The 13,951-nt window shown below is 40.5% G+C and overlaps 1 protein-coding gene across 5 annotated transcripts in view; it reads right to left on the bottom strand.

Annotated features, from left to right (window-relative positions):
- Hsdl2 (Hydroxysteroid dehydrogenase like 2) overlaps positions 1 to 13,951 on the bottom strand; it is a 324,919-nt gene that overhangs the window by 210,693 nt on the left and 100,275 nt on the right. The window lies entirely within an intron of this gene.

Consider the following 13,951-nt stretch of genomic DNA (forward strand, 5'->3'; position numbering starts at 1 on the left):
CATTTGAAAATTCTGTGACGTCATAAAACCGGCATATTCGCGTATATAAGAGTAGCGGCAGGGCTCGCGCTGGCTTTTCTTTTGCGCTGCAGTTTTTCCTTTTAATACTTGGCGTCGAGCCGCTACCGCGTCTCTTGATAGTCTTTACGGCTATGCTTTAATGGCTTGGGTCAGCACAACGCGTCGTCGGGTTAAACGTCGATAAGGTGCAAAGAGAGTGACCGGGAGCTTCACAACATGATCCACGTCGGGTATAGTCCGGACGGGGACACTCCTGCACAGTCCTCATGTTCGGGCAAATCGGGCGAGGCTTCGGGAGCCTCTACGACGGGACCATTCGCATCGAGCTCCGCATGAGACAACGAGACATTAATCTTGGCGCTTTAGGAGCTGCTAGGCCAGCAGTTTTTCTCACAACGGTTCAAGTTAATCTCATCACGACTCACGGGTCTTCTCATCAGGCACGAATGTTGATCGACACGGGCGCGGAGATCACATTTATCACAGATGCTATCGTGCAGAATCTCAAGCTTCACCTGGAAGCATCGGTAATATCGATCATCGGGATCGGCGGGAGGCATTCGGGCCATACGCGCGGGGTGGTCAGTGTAAAGCATCGGTCTACGCACTCATCGAAAATTGTTTCAATACAAGCTCACATTTTCATCAAAGTTAATGCCTACCTCCTCACATCTCACTCTCTCATCTGCAAGGACTTCCACTTGCAGACCCAGAATTTCTCTCACCAGGGTCGATCGATTTAATTCTCTCGAAAATGGCGCAGCTATACTCTAGGCTTTCTCTCACCGATAACGATTCGAGCCAAAGTTCTCTTACAAAGGCCTTGGTTAGAAAAGTTTAATTAGGACAACATCGGATCGACGGAAGTTCGCAACTCATGGGTCGCGTTTCGTCAGGAAGTATCGCAACTCTACATCGATGTTGAGGTACCGCAGTGCCTCAACATCGCGTCAGGTTCTACGGTTGAAATAAACGGGTTTTCGGATGCATCTCAACTCACAACGGGTGCAGACGTGTACGTTCGGGTTTCGGGCGCGGGAAACAACGCATCGGTCTCATTAGTCGGCACAAACACTAAGGTCGCTCCTATCAAACGGTTCATAATTCCTCATATGGGGCTTGTAGCACCGGGGCTGCTTGCTATACTCGCATACAACGTGTACAACACGTTCTGGTCTTGATGATTCACGGGTATACTTATTCACGGACTTAATGGTAACACTCACATGGGTCACTCCTCATCCTTCACGGTGGAAGGATTTTGTTCTGGATCGGGTCTCACTGACACTGGAGCTCGTGCCACGGGCCCAATGGAGATTCACGTCGGGTAGGGACAATCCAGCGGATTGCGCATCAAGGAGGCTAACCATCTCACAGCTCGAGCAATTTTTCATCCCGGCAGGACGAGTCTCGTGGGTTAGCACAGAACTCGTTCCATAGGGCATCTCAGCGCATCGGGACGGTGGACACAGCGGCGCTCGAAAAGCGGCCAGGCTTACACTCACTCGCAACATCACTCTCACCGGTTTACGATTTCATCTTGAAATACTTATCTCTCACACGGTTGTTGCGGATCACCTCATGGCTTTTCAGGGTGATTACAAACCTGAAGAAAGCGGGCGACGGTACATCGGGTTCAGCCAACATCACACCGGGAGACCTGGAAAACTCACGGCTTTATTGGGTGAAAGCCATTCAGGGAGCATACTTCACTTCAGAGCTCAAAACTCTCACTTACGGCTATACTCTCCCGCAATCGCATCCGACCAGGCGGTTGACGGGCTTCATTGATCATCAAGGGACACTCAGGGTGAGAAGACGGCGGAAGCGTTCAGCCTTACAACCTGATCGCAACATTTAGTCATTCTTCCTCGGGACTCATCACTCACGGAACTTCTCATCGCTGTTGCTCACGAGCACGCCTTCCATGGCGGGACACAACACTCTTTGGTTCATCTACGGCAGAGCTGTTGGACTATCGGCGGGTGGGGTCCAGCACGCTTACAAATTTTGCACTACGTACTCTTTCGGGCGCTCAAGGCACAGCAACAAATGGGTCAGTTGCCAATCTCACGGGTTACACGGTCTAGGCCATTTCTCCTCACAGGGGTCGCGGGGCTAGTTTCACTCAAAAGCTGGCGCGGGCGTGGGAACAAATGTCACAAAGACTGGTTGTGCATTTTCGTTTATTTTGCTACCTCAGTAAGAGAACTATGGGGATTCTCTTACAATAGCGTGTTCCCTCCGCAACCGAGGGTCCCCGTGCGGTGAGTTGACCTGTCTATTGGTTCGGAGGGCGGGGGAAGAGAGGTGTGAAAAAGAGAGGGATAGCTAGAAAGATGGCAAGTGTAAGAGAGGGATGAATATATCAGTATAAATGAAAGGAAATGCATTTTATGTATCGTTTTTTCTTAGCATTATCATTTCCAAAGTAAATTTCAAAATGATGATGATGATAAGTATTTATTTGCCTTAGAAATAACTGTTAGGCAATATGTGTAATGTCCAGCACAGTTACAATTTTCCTGTGTTGGAACATAGCGCAATACAATTTGTAGTAAACTAATTAATTAAAACTAAATAATTAACCTAAATATATCTAATACTATATAATGAGTAATATTTAGTATAATATAAATATAAATGCTTGCTTAAATAACCGATTCCTGTACTTAATTCTAGAGAGTAATTCTTCTGTGAGCCACGGAGCTCGATTTATTCGTAATTTACGCTGATATCGAGGAGCATGTGAATCAAGTGCACTGAGCATTGCATTATTTAGGTTTGCAAGAAGAGATTCAATCGCCGCTAGGGGGTGAATTGAAGGAGAATCACGAAGAGTATTTGCCTGAATGTTTTTCTCCACTGTTAGTTGATATTCGGCTGGAACAAATTTATCAAATTTACGACTGCTTAAGAAGCGCTCAGTTCGCAGATGAGAGTCGAAAATATAATCAAGCTCAATAAGATCGTGACCAGCGATAAACGGAGATTGAGATTTCTTGTAGCGAGCGAGCTTATCTTTACTGTCAATGATAAAGACATCGAGCCATGAATCAGAAGAGAATGTATGATGAGTAGCAAGAGAGTCAACAATAAATAGAGAAAATGAGTTTGTTAGTTGCCTGAGGAAAGAGGCTTCGAAGTTATCACTTAAAAGGTTGCAGTTAAGATCACCTGTTATAATTATGTTATTATAGGCAAATGAATGGCGGGAGAACGCGTTTACAAAAGATGAGAAAAGAAGACCTTTCGGCCGCCTATAAATAACTGAGAATAGTACCGTCTGTTGATCGCAGTCAAGTCTCAGCATTATAAATTCTGGCGCGTTGATAATATCATTTTCAGATAAATCAAGTACTGATGCTTTCAAGGACTCATGAATATAAACCACAACACCCCCACCTCTGACACAACGACGATCATGGCGTACAAGAGCGTAATTTGACAGGTGAATGAGGGAATTTGGAACATTAGTATTCAACCAGGTTTCAGAAATTGCGATAATATGATAAAAATTGCATGATAAATGCGCTAAGAGCAATTCAAAGTGACCCAGTAAGGAATTCGCATTGAAATGAGCTACCTTAAGAGACCTTTTAGGTTGATGGTGTGAAGAAGAGCGCAACTTATTATTAGAGCAAGAATTACTTGTATTAAAAGATGTATGGAGTCACGCAATACTCTCGAGGTCGCTGAGGGAGCTAATTTTGCGACTAATCTCTCCGTCAGCCTTGCGTGCATAAACCGTATCGTTTCGCAGCCATAGATATTTAATGTCTAGGTCCTTGGCTTTTGCACGAGCTTCAAAATATAGTTTGTGTGTGTCGGGTGAAAGCATCTCATTTATATTGACACGCAGATTTGACGTTTCTTGTGAACAGTCGTCAAAAAGCTCAGATCGAAGCAACGATTTCTTCGCACGTTTCCTATCAATTACAATATTCCTGACGGAGCCGGACGATAAAGCTACGACGTATGTGCTGGATGAATTAGTCAGCGAGACATCCGCGCCTTGTTGCGATTTACGAGGCAAAGGGCGTACTGAGAGAATATGTGGAATCAAATTTGAGATACCAAGTAAATCAAAGATGCGTGAAGCGATATCGTAGGGTGAAACCGTAGCTGTGGTTGGGATGCCCGAGATTTTAAACTCCGACAGATGATTTCGCGAAGGTGAATTCTCTTGATGGCTCGATTTGAGGTTCTGAATCTCAGTCTTGAGCGTACGATTTTCTTTTTCGAGGCGGTCAACACGAGCGGTATAATTGCTGACTAAAGCTTCCAATACAGGAATTCTTTCGAGAATTTTCCTAAACTCTTCATTTGTAGCACACTGACGCTCACTAAACTGATCGATTTTTATCTCAGTTGAATCAAGCTTGCTCAAAATTTGCGAGAGCATAGTTTCTGAGGATGACATTTTGGCAGTATCAGGATCAATCGATGAGAGAGGTTGCGAGAGAGCAGGCGTAGAATTAAGAAAGTCATCAGTTGAGTTGGAAGGAGTGTGTTGACTTGTAGCGCGTGACGCGGAGATTGAAGAATTTAGGAGAGAATTTGAGCAACACACCAAAGCATTACGAGACTGCAGGTAGCTCGAAACACAACCTGGATGAAAGGACCGGTCGCACTCCGGACATGTGTGTGCAGTTAATGCAATATTACGACCGCATTTAAAGCAAGACAGAGGCATTTCGCGCGAGAGTCGAGGAAAGTTGACGCGTAACAACTGATTTTGTAACGAGTTAGAAATGACTGATAAGTCGCACTGACAGGTTGTAAACACAACCGGCGTGAACGTAGCAAAGTCGATAGTAGACTCACAGTACTCGGATAGGATCGTAGATGATCGTGGAAGATCGATAGAGCATGCGCAGGTGAGAGATGTAGGTCCGTTCAGCGAGCTGTTGATAACCCGATAGAACCTCGTGTGAGTAGGCACCTCGGTGAGCAAGTGAGTAGGTGTGATGTATCGGTGAGCGCGGGCCACGCATGCGCTTGAGTGCGAAAGCAGTAGTCCAGCAGAAACGTGACGAAAATGTGAAAATTTATATTCACCAAAAAGTTGGAAAAAGTGCTGCAATGCACCGAGCAGACTCACGAGAATTATGCCAAAGGTGCAAAGCAATTAGGTGCGTGCTTTAGATCTGAAACAAAACGCCCGAGGGCAGTTTCACAGCAGAAATTAATCGAAAATTGACAGCTCGAAAACAAGTGCGACTGGATTGACTCACCGAGAAAGAGAGAGAGGATAGATGTGCAAGTATGTATGCAGCCTATCCGTCAAAAGAGCTGTGGTTACTGACAAAAAATGAACTTGAATGGATTCCCAAGGCTTTGCTTATAAAATATTATAATAAATATATTCCTGTACTGTGGATCGATTGCCTGAACATTTGCAAAATGATAATGAGGTGCAGTCATATCATTAGTGTCAAGATCATTTTAATCCTCCATGGGTACGAACTCATATTGATTGATGCTCCATGGCCTATACGTCGCAATTGTGAAAAGTGTTACATGATGGAAGAACTTATGAATATATATGTAGTTTATCGCATTCGGGATCCTAGTGAAATATCGTCTGAAGAGCTTCAAATCATATCGCCAACAATGTTTAAGAAATATTTCAACGACTTTACCGATATATTGTGGGAGCGTTTGCCGGAATATTACAAATCTGACAATGAAATTAAATTTTTTCGTCGATGCTATGAACATTGGAATACAATTCGGTGGGCAATCAATTCGGAGGTCCTGCACCTCTACGTCGAAATTGTAGAAAATGTAGAGAAGAGAGTGAAGAGTCTGACTGAACTCAAGTCAGCATCTTTATAGGAAAAAGTATATAAATAGAGACAAAGAAAAAAATTCAAGAAAGTGGAAAAAAACCTGTTTTCCCGAGCCGTATTATGATAACGATGGGTGCGAGATGTGGAGGTGGAAGTTTGGTGATATGTTTGAACCTGCACATCGAGAAGGTGGAGGGGGAGCGGAAATTGATGATTTTGAAAAATGAAAAGGGAATCGAGAGCTTTGTCATTCAGTCTGCACATCAGCTCCGAGTTGGACGTTAATCTCGCTCTCGCTCACCATCTTTTTGACTCTTCGAAAAAAAAAAGAAAATGGACTTCAAATCTCTGAACAAAGTTGCCACATTGGAGAATCTACCGTGGAAGAAGTTGATCGAGCTTGAAATTAAAACAGATTATCCAATCCATAATATTCGATCGGTGAAAACCAGATTTGGCAAACGATACGTCGCTGACATCGAAGGCGAGTTCTCAGTCTTTCTACCTGAACGACTTGCCAAGGCTTTTGACCAGGATGTGGAGGGATTCAAACAATTGTTGGAGGCAGCTCGTTCAAGGGAACTCTATATGGAAACGTTTGCCGATAAGTGGAGTAAAATTGAGTTTAAACATATTGCAAAATCTTCAGAGTGAAAACAAGAGAAGAAGTGTATCATCGTTGTGAATAATCTTAATAATAATAATATTGTATGCTACGCTGACGAGAAGGGAATAATAAAACGAAGAAAAGTCACATATTATCATCGAAAAAATGTTTTATTTTTCATTGAAAAACCCCACGTTCACATAATGTTAGATATACATATAACCAATTCCTTAGAGATTTCACATTTTCATTCGCACAGTTGTATTTTGAATTTTCATTTCGGCGGTGGTGGTGGTGGTGGTGGTGGTGGGGGCAGTTGACGTGAACTTTTGGCAACTTCTACAGCGATGGACAGTCCACAGTCTCTAAATCGATAATCTCCGTTGATAGATCTAACAAACTTTTCAGCCACGAAGATTTTTCACATCCTTTTACATTACTCGGGCTTGTTGTAAGGTAGTTTGAATTATAACTTTTGATGTATCATATAGTAGATTTCCCTAGTCCCACGATATTCCATGATAGTTTCGTTCCAATGATAGGTTCGTTCATTGTCTTATATTTAGCTGGTAGAGTATGCCATGTATATGGCGATTCAAAGAATAGTGTAAGAGGTTCAGCATTTTTGTCGTTAGCACGAACAATTGATATTTCCTTGAGGATAAAGACGTTGGTGGGTCCCTTGAAACCTTGTAGATCTACGATAAGGTCCATCGCGACTGATGTTTAGTCAACTCGTAATAATGATCTTATATTAATTTTTTCATCCCACCGCTCAAGGGACTGTATTCGACGATACGATCATGCAGTATGAGGCAATATGCACACGTTGACGCTGGTACATTTTCCTTCATTTCAAATTCGAGACGTACATCGACAGGTCCAGACTTGAGAGAATCATTTTGCTTTGAGCAGTCAATGACTATGAGAGGAGCATATGTCAAAAAATTTGCTTTCGTCAGCCACGGCTCAGCCTCCTTATTATAGTACATCGATTGAAAATTTGTATACCTGTCATAGAGCAATGCATACTGATTTTGTGCTATATTTAGATTCATATTGCCATAAGGATAACATTGTGAATTGAGGTATAATTTCACATCGCTCACGTTGCAATGATCAAAATTACTTGCATTCTGCCGTTTATTATTCTTCCGACCTGTTTGGAATGCCAAGATTACATAACGAGGTTTCTCCAGCTGTGTCGATGTCGTAACAGACCACACATGTTTCGTTGTGGCAGGTAGCATAGGATATTCATACAATTCCCAGGTGCGAAAGCTCATTGGAATTGGTGGGTCTTTAGCGATGAATTTTAAAAGCTGAATTTTTTTCTGATCTGCTATTGTAACATACAGAACAAGCCATTCGATTTTTTGTAGAGTAATTTTATAATCCTGCGCAGTCATTTGAATTATTGCATTATCATTGGAACGTGATCTCGTTAAAATCAATTCATGCTTTGCATTCACAACCATTTTTCCATAATCTTCAGCAAAGCCCAGCAACATACTCAGCGGTATGCATATGTCAAAGTTGCCTGCTACATCTACAATTTGTTTCATCTCCGCAACATCAAGCCAACCGGTGTTTTCAAGCATTGTACTCCTCCCCGACGAAAGAGAGGTGTATCCTTTTATGAGGGATGTAATACCCACATTCTTATTACGATCGATTTCAACTGCATTAAGTGCATAACGCACCTCCTCGAATAAATGACAAATGCCATTGTTAACGAAATTTGTTGAAGTTAACGCTACTCCATCTGGCTTTGTCAATTTTCCACAAATGTGAATAGAACTTTTGCTCGGTAGAATTGATAAATCTTGATGTTGGATTGAAATACGTATTTCGTCGCTATTGTTGTATGTTGATGACGCATATGGTTGATGAGCATGAACCTCATAATGTATAATGGATTCATCGAACATGACGGGTGTTTGAATGTTTACAATTTCCACTTCCATTTCACACAACAGATGCACAATGCACAAAGTAGATAATTCTTCACACGCGTAGCCCACGAACTCTGAGACCCAAATTCTTCAAGAGTAGAAGATTTTGCGGTGTTAGTGCTTTGAGTGATGATCGATGACTGATTCTGCAATTCCATGCCGGTGACTTATTAATATTGGTAACTCTATTGTAGACTATGCCCATCGAGATTTTATGTGCAGTCGTACGGTGATGATTTCTCCGCGAAAATTTAACAAATCACCGTCTTGATCAACAATACGAAGTTGTATATTGTCGATTAAACGAGTTGTAATAGGTAGATATATGACGCTTGATGGTACTTCAATGATTTTATAGCCTGGATAGAAAAAATTCATGAATTGTATACACTTTTTGTCCGTTAATGTAAGCACCTGTGGTTATATTGCACCCGACTCGTATGGCGTTCATTTTGAGAATGGATACTGGCAGATCAGACACGTGTCTTTTATTGGCTTCCAATGAGCGCAATGCAAAGCCCAGCGGGAGTCCAATCGAATTTCTGGATGGAAAATGTATAGGTTGATCACACTCCAGTTCACTGCGTAGTGTATTATTATTCGGTTTGAGCTGAATTTTTATGTTTTTACGCGATAGTTTGGATTTTAAGTAATTTTCAATGTCCTCTATTTCATAACTACCCGTTGGTATGATCAATGTATGTGGTCCAACATGAAACTCATTCGAGCCAATGTCGATATTGGGAATTGAATTGAATGTGAGTAGCTCAACGAGGCCGAGAATATAATTTTTGCGGGTGATAGCACGATAGGTGGAAAGAATTGTACCTCGAGAACAGATGACGATCCAGATATGGTGATTATTAAGCTATCATCCATGATGCTTACAAATTAGAACTAAACTATTATATTTGTATTCCTCATTTATATAGTGTGTATTTGCCTCGACGATTCAACTGACCACACAAAAATTTTAAACATAAATGACCACATATTATGGTATTATATTCTTGATATTTTTTATAATTATATTTCACGCTACCAACATTGAAGTATTTCATGAGTTCGGGTGGAGGTGGGAGATTTCCGAAACTGTCAAAGTACATGATTTTCCCACCAGTTTTTTTTTTAAAGCAACCCAATGCATGCCAGGACCAACATTTTCATCCAAATTCACAATGGCAGATTCGCGTTTCAGTGGTGCACTCGCAGGTAGAGTATCTCTCATGTAAACTCCTCGAAAATTTGAAATTTTCATGATTCTCACATACTTTAGTAGATCATGATTGGTGAGTAGTCGATGTGGTAGCATGATTATGCGTTTTTTGATGAGATATGAAGGCCCAAACCCTGCTTAAATGGTTTCATTACTAAACCTTTGCCCAAAGCAATCGCCTCGATGGTTCGATTATGGCGTTTGTATTCTTCCAATTGTTCTTTAGCCGATTGAGCATTATTCACAGCATTTGTTATTGAGGCTGCACTACCAGACAAAGCACCTGCAGCGTTAAGGCCGGCAAAGATTGGAATGAGAAAAGGTAGTAGACCCCTGGTTTTCGGGGGAACAGGTAACACTCGAGGTGTGCGTACTTTGACACCTTTCACGCTGGCACGAGCCCCTTTTAGTGCGGACAAGACCACTTTACGAGGATCATCACTTCGAATCATAGTTTTTCGTGCTGCATTAATGACCTTCTTCAAGCAAACACTTTTTACCACAGTTTTGCTCGTCTTCTTCTTCTTCTTCTTATTCAACGACTCCATGCCCATACTGAATTTTCTTTTCCCCTTCACAATGTTCGTTACTGCCAAAGCGCTTGCTCTCTCACCGACACTAGCGTCTTTCGCGATTACTCGTTGCCACGCTTGTTCAGACAAAACTTTATCGGCCAAATGCCTCGCTTCTAAATTATGTCGATTTTTCGAGTATGCAATATCGTGCTTTTTGCAAGCTGTATCCAGCGGGTATATTCCAGGATCACCACGCGCAAGACGTTTGACCAACTTTATGCCAGGTCCCCAATATTGATAGCCCGGTAAATGTAATTTTATGGGAAGATTGTTGATGAGATCGTTGATTAAACCTTTACCCGACTTATGATGTATGATCATCACCGTTGGACAGGTCGTTCTTAACTGATCATTGCAGATGTTATAATGATGTATTTATAAGGTTTTCAATTAGTCGCGTATGAGATGGTGCCCAAAAAACAAGTTTCAGGTGGTGGTGGTGGTGGTGGTGGTGGTGGTCAACTCCCCATCATAAATTTCGATGAATTTGTCGTTGAAGCGGGTGCGGGTGTGAAGAAGCGTCATGGAAATCTACTACCCGACAGTATTCACGCCGTATTTTGTGGACCATCGAATTGTGGAAAGAGTAATGCATTACTCACGCTACTAACACATCCAAATGGTCTGAGATTTGAAAACATTTATCTCTACTCCAAATCGTTGAAACAGCCAAAATATAGATTGCTTGAGCAAATGCTTCAACCCGTGGAAGGAGTGAAATTTTTTCCTTTCAACGAGCATGAACAAGTCATTGCACCAAATGATGCTCGGCCAAACTCGATATTTATCTTTGACGACATAGCATGTGAAAAGCAGGATAATGTGCGGGCATTTTTTTCCATGGGGAGACATGAGATTGTAGACAGTTTTTATCTATGTCAAACGTACACGCGTATCCCGAAACATCTTGTGAGAGATAATACAAATTTTGTTGTGCTATTCAAGCAAGACGATATGAACCTCAAACATGTGTATAATGATCATGTGAATACCGATATCACTTATGCATGCTTTAAAAACATGTGTATAAAGTGTTGGAAGTTGGACAAGTATGGATTCATCACGATTGACAAGGATAGTGAAATGAAGATATAGAACAGGATTTGATTTTTTCCTCACTGTGGATGATAATGATGATGATAAATGATTGTTCTTTAGTGTTTATAGAACAATCTGAAGTCTGACTTGCTCATGTCAACATGAAGAGCAAAGAACTTTTAAAGAAGAAGGCTGTATATTTATCGGTTATTCGAAATATAATCTCCGGCGACAAATGATCGTTGAGAATCCTTGTCGGGCTCACAACGTTTTATCAAAATTACTAAAAAATTAATGGAAATAAAATCATTAAAAATTCACATGAAAGTCATTCTTTACTTCAACAAAGTACACACTTTAAAGAATCGATTCCCCTCCGACTTTCAGGATCCCCTGGTATTATTCACAACATTCAACTTCGATTGGATCGGTACAAATTATGTTCAAATACGTCTTAAACGTACTTGTCCGGCCCATCACTTTTTATTCAAATTGCTCATTCGAAAACAAATCAGGGCTGTTCTATAATGACAAATATAATAAAATGGATAGAAATAAAAATAAGATCTCCAATTAATTTGAACTTGATTGTTCGCAAGTTCGTATAGCAATATCCACTTATTCTCATTTTCTTCAGTGAACCAATGAAAATGAGAAATAATCAGGCGCATTACTAGAAATTTTCGAACCTACTCAGCCATGCAATGTTTTTTGTCTATAGTCACGTACACATTTTGATAAATATCACTAGTCGAGTACGACACGTGGATTCCTGGAATTTGGAGAAAAATTATTTTGTTGTGAATTATGACTCCATATAATATAAATAGATTAATCAACTTCATCTTTCATTTTGACAAGAGCGATTCGAAGGAAAATTATTTTCTCGGGAATTACTATTCCTTAATATTAACACATGCATTAACTTCGTTTTTGATTTGTTTTCGAATGAGCAATTTGAATAAAAAGTGATGGGCCGGACAAGTACGTTTAAGACGTATTTAAACATAATTTGTACCGATCCAATCGAAGTTGAATGTTGTGAATAATACCAGGGGATCCTGAAAGTCGGAGGGGAATCGATTCTTTAAAGTGTGTACCTTGTTGAAGTAACGAATGACTTTCATGTGAATTTTTAATGATTTTATTTCCATTCATTTTTTAGTAATTTTGATAAAACGTTGTGAGCCCGACAAGGATTCTCAACGCTCATTTGTCGCCGGAGATTATATTTCGAATAACTGATAAATACTTGACCTCGAATTGATATAATACATTTTAGTACTGCACGTAACTTCCGTTATGACTTTTGTTTCATTAACTTTTTTCTTGAAAATAATTATCATGAATTTCATTAAAGTTTCCAATTTGTTGGATAAATATTCCAAATTATCAATAAAAACTTGGCCTCCAATTGATATCATACATTTTTATACTACATGTAACTTGGATAGTACATTTTTCAATGTCTTCAATATTTATGAATTTTTTTGAAATTTTTTTATTTTTCTTTACAGAATTTTTTCGATTGTTTTTTTATTTTTGTTGAATTTTTTTGAACTTTTCAATTTTTCGTTTATTATTTTTATAGAATTTTTTTCCTGGCTCTAAATCTTTTTTCTATGTTTTATTTTTTACTAAAAAACAGTGTCCGCGTTTCCTTCATACCTGCTCCTTATTATTTAGGTTGCTCGAACCGACGCGTGGCGGCGTTCAGGCCAGGCCGGCAAGAGCGTTTCGTTAAAATATATATATATCGATCGAATTTATGACTGCTGTTACCGTGCTACGTTTTTTTAATGTCTGCTGTGCTGCCGTGTGCTACGTTCTGAAGTTGACGTCAGATTTCCGATCATCAACAACCAATTTCAACAACCAATCACAACGTCTAAAAATGGATGTCGTCAGATCCAACCAATCAAAAACTCGAGAGCATCAAAGTGCCTTTGATGGTGTTTATAAATAGAGACGCATAAATTCTTGAATGTGTTGGTAACTTTTGCATAATCTTGAGCCCGTGCAAAGTTTTTTCTCAGCAATTACACCACCGATCATGCTGATTTAGGGCGGAATCGAAAGAGAATTACTCAATTGGCTTAAACTTTAAATTTCAAGTTGCTAAATGGCTCCTGAGCTTCGTAATTCAATAAAATCATATGCCAATTTTATCCCCACCACAGCAAATCGTTTTATTCAGAGAAAGTATAGTCTCGGCGAGAACCTCGGGCCAGCAGACGACAGGGCTGTCAATGTACTTGTCCCGAGACTCTACCGAGTCTCTTGATAGCAGAAACCCACTGAATCTTAGAATGAGGCAAACATTCTGTCATTGCCCATCCATACAAGTTATTCACATCATAATACATTAGATATGATGAGGGTTCCGATGGATTGAACGATTTCATGTACTTATTATTTGCTTTCGCATACCTGCAAGAGCATTGACTTAAACCTCCCCGTATACCCCTCTCAATGAATAGCACCATATCAATGTCCGTGAATAACTCGAATTTAATCCCCGTTTTTTTCATCATTGCATCCCAGGAGTATCCGGGAAGAGTGTAATAATGTGCTGGATCGAGAGTATATCTCTGTAGGCATGTATCACGAAAATTTTCAAATATGTCAGCTAACAGAAGAACATCCGTCTTTAGATACAAATCGCTGTATTCACCGAGCGTTCGAAGTCTTTGTGATTGTGATTGTGATTGTCTCGTCAGTCAACGAACTATAAAATGTACCTT

Source organism: Venturia canescens, chromosome 1 (assembly GCF_019457755.1).
Source record: "Venturia canescens isolate UGA chromosome 1, ASM1945775v1, whole genome shotgun sequence".
In the NCBI taxonomy this organism is placed as follows: domain Eukaryota; kingdom Metazoa; phylum Arthropoda; class Insecta; order Hymenoptera; family Ichneumonidae; genus Venturia; species Venturia canescens.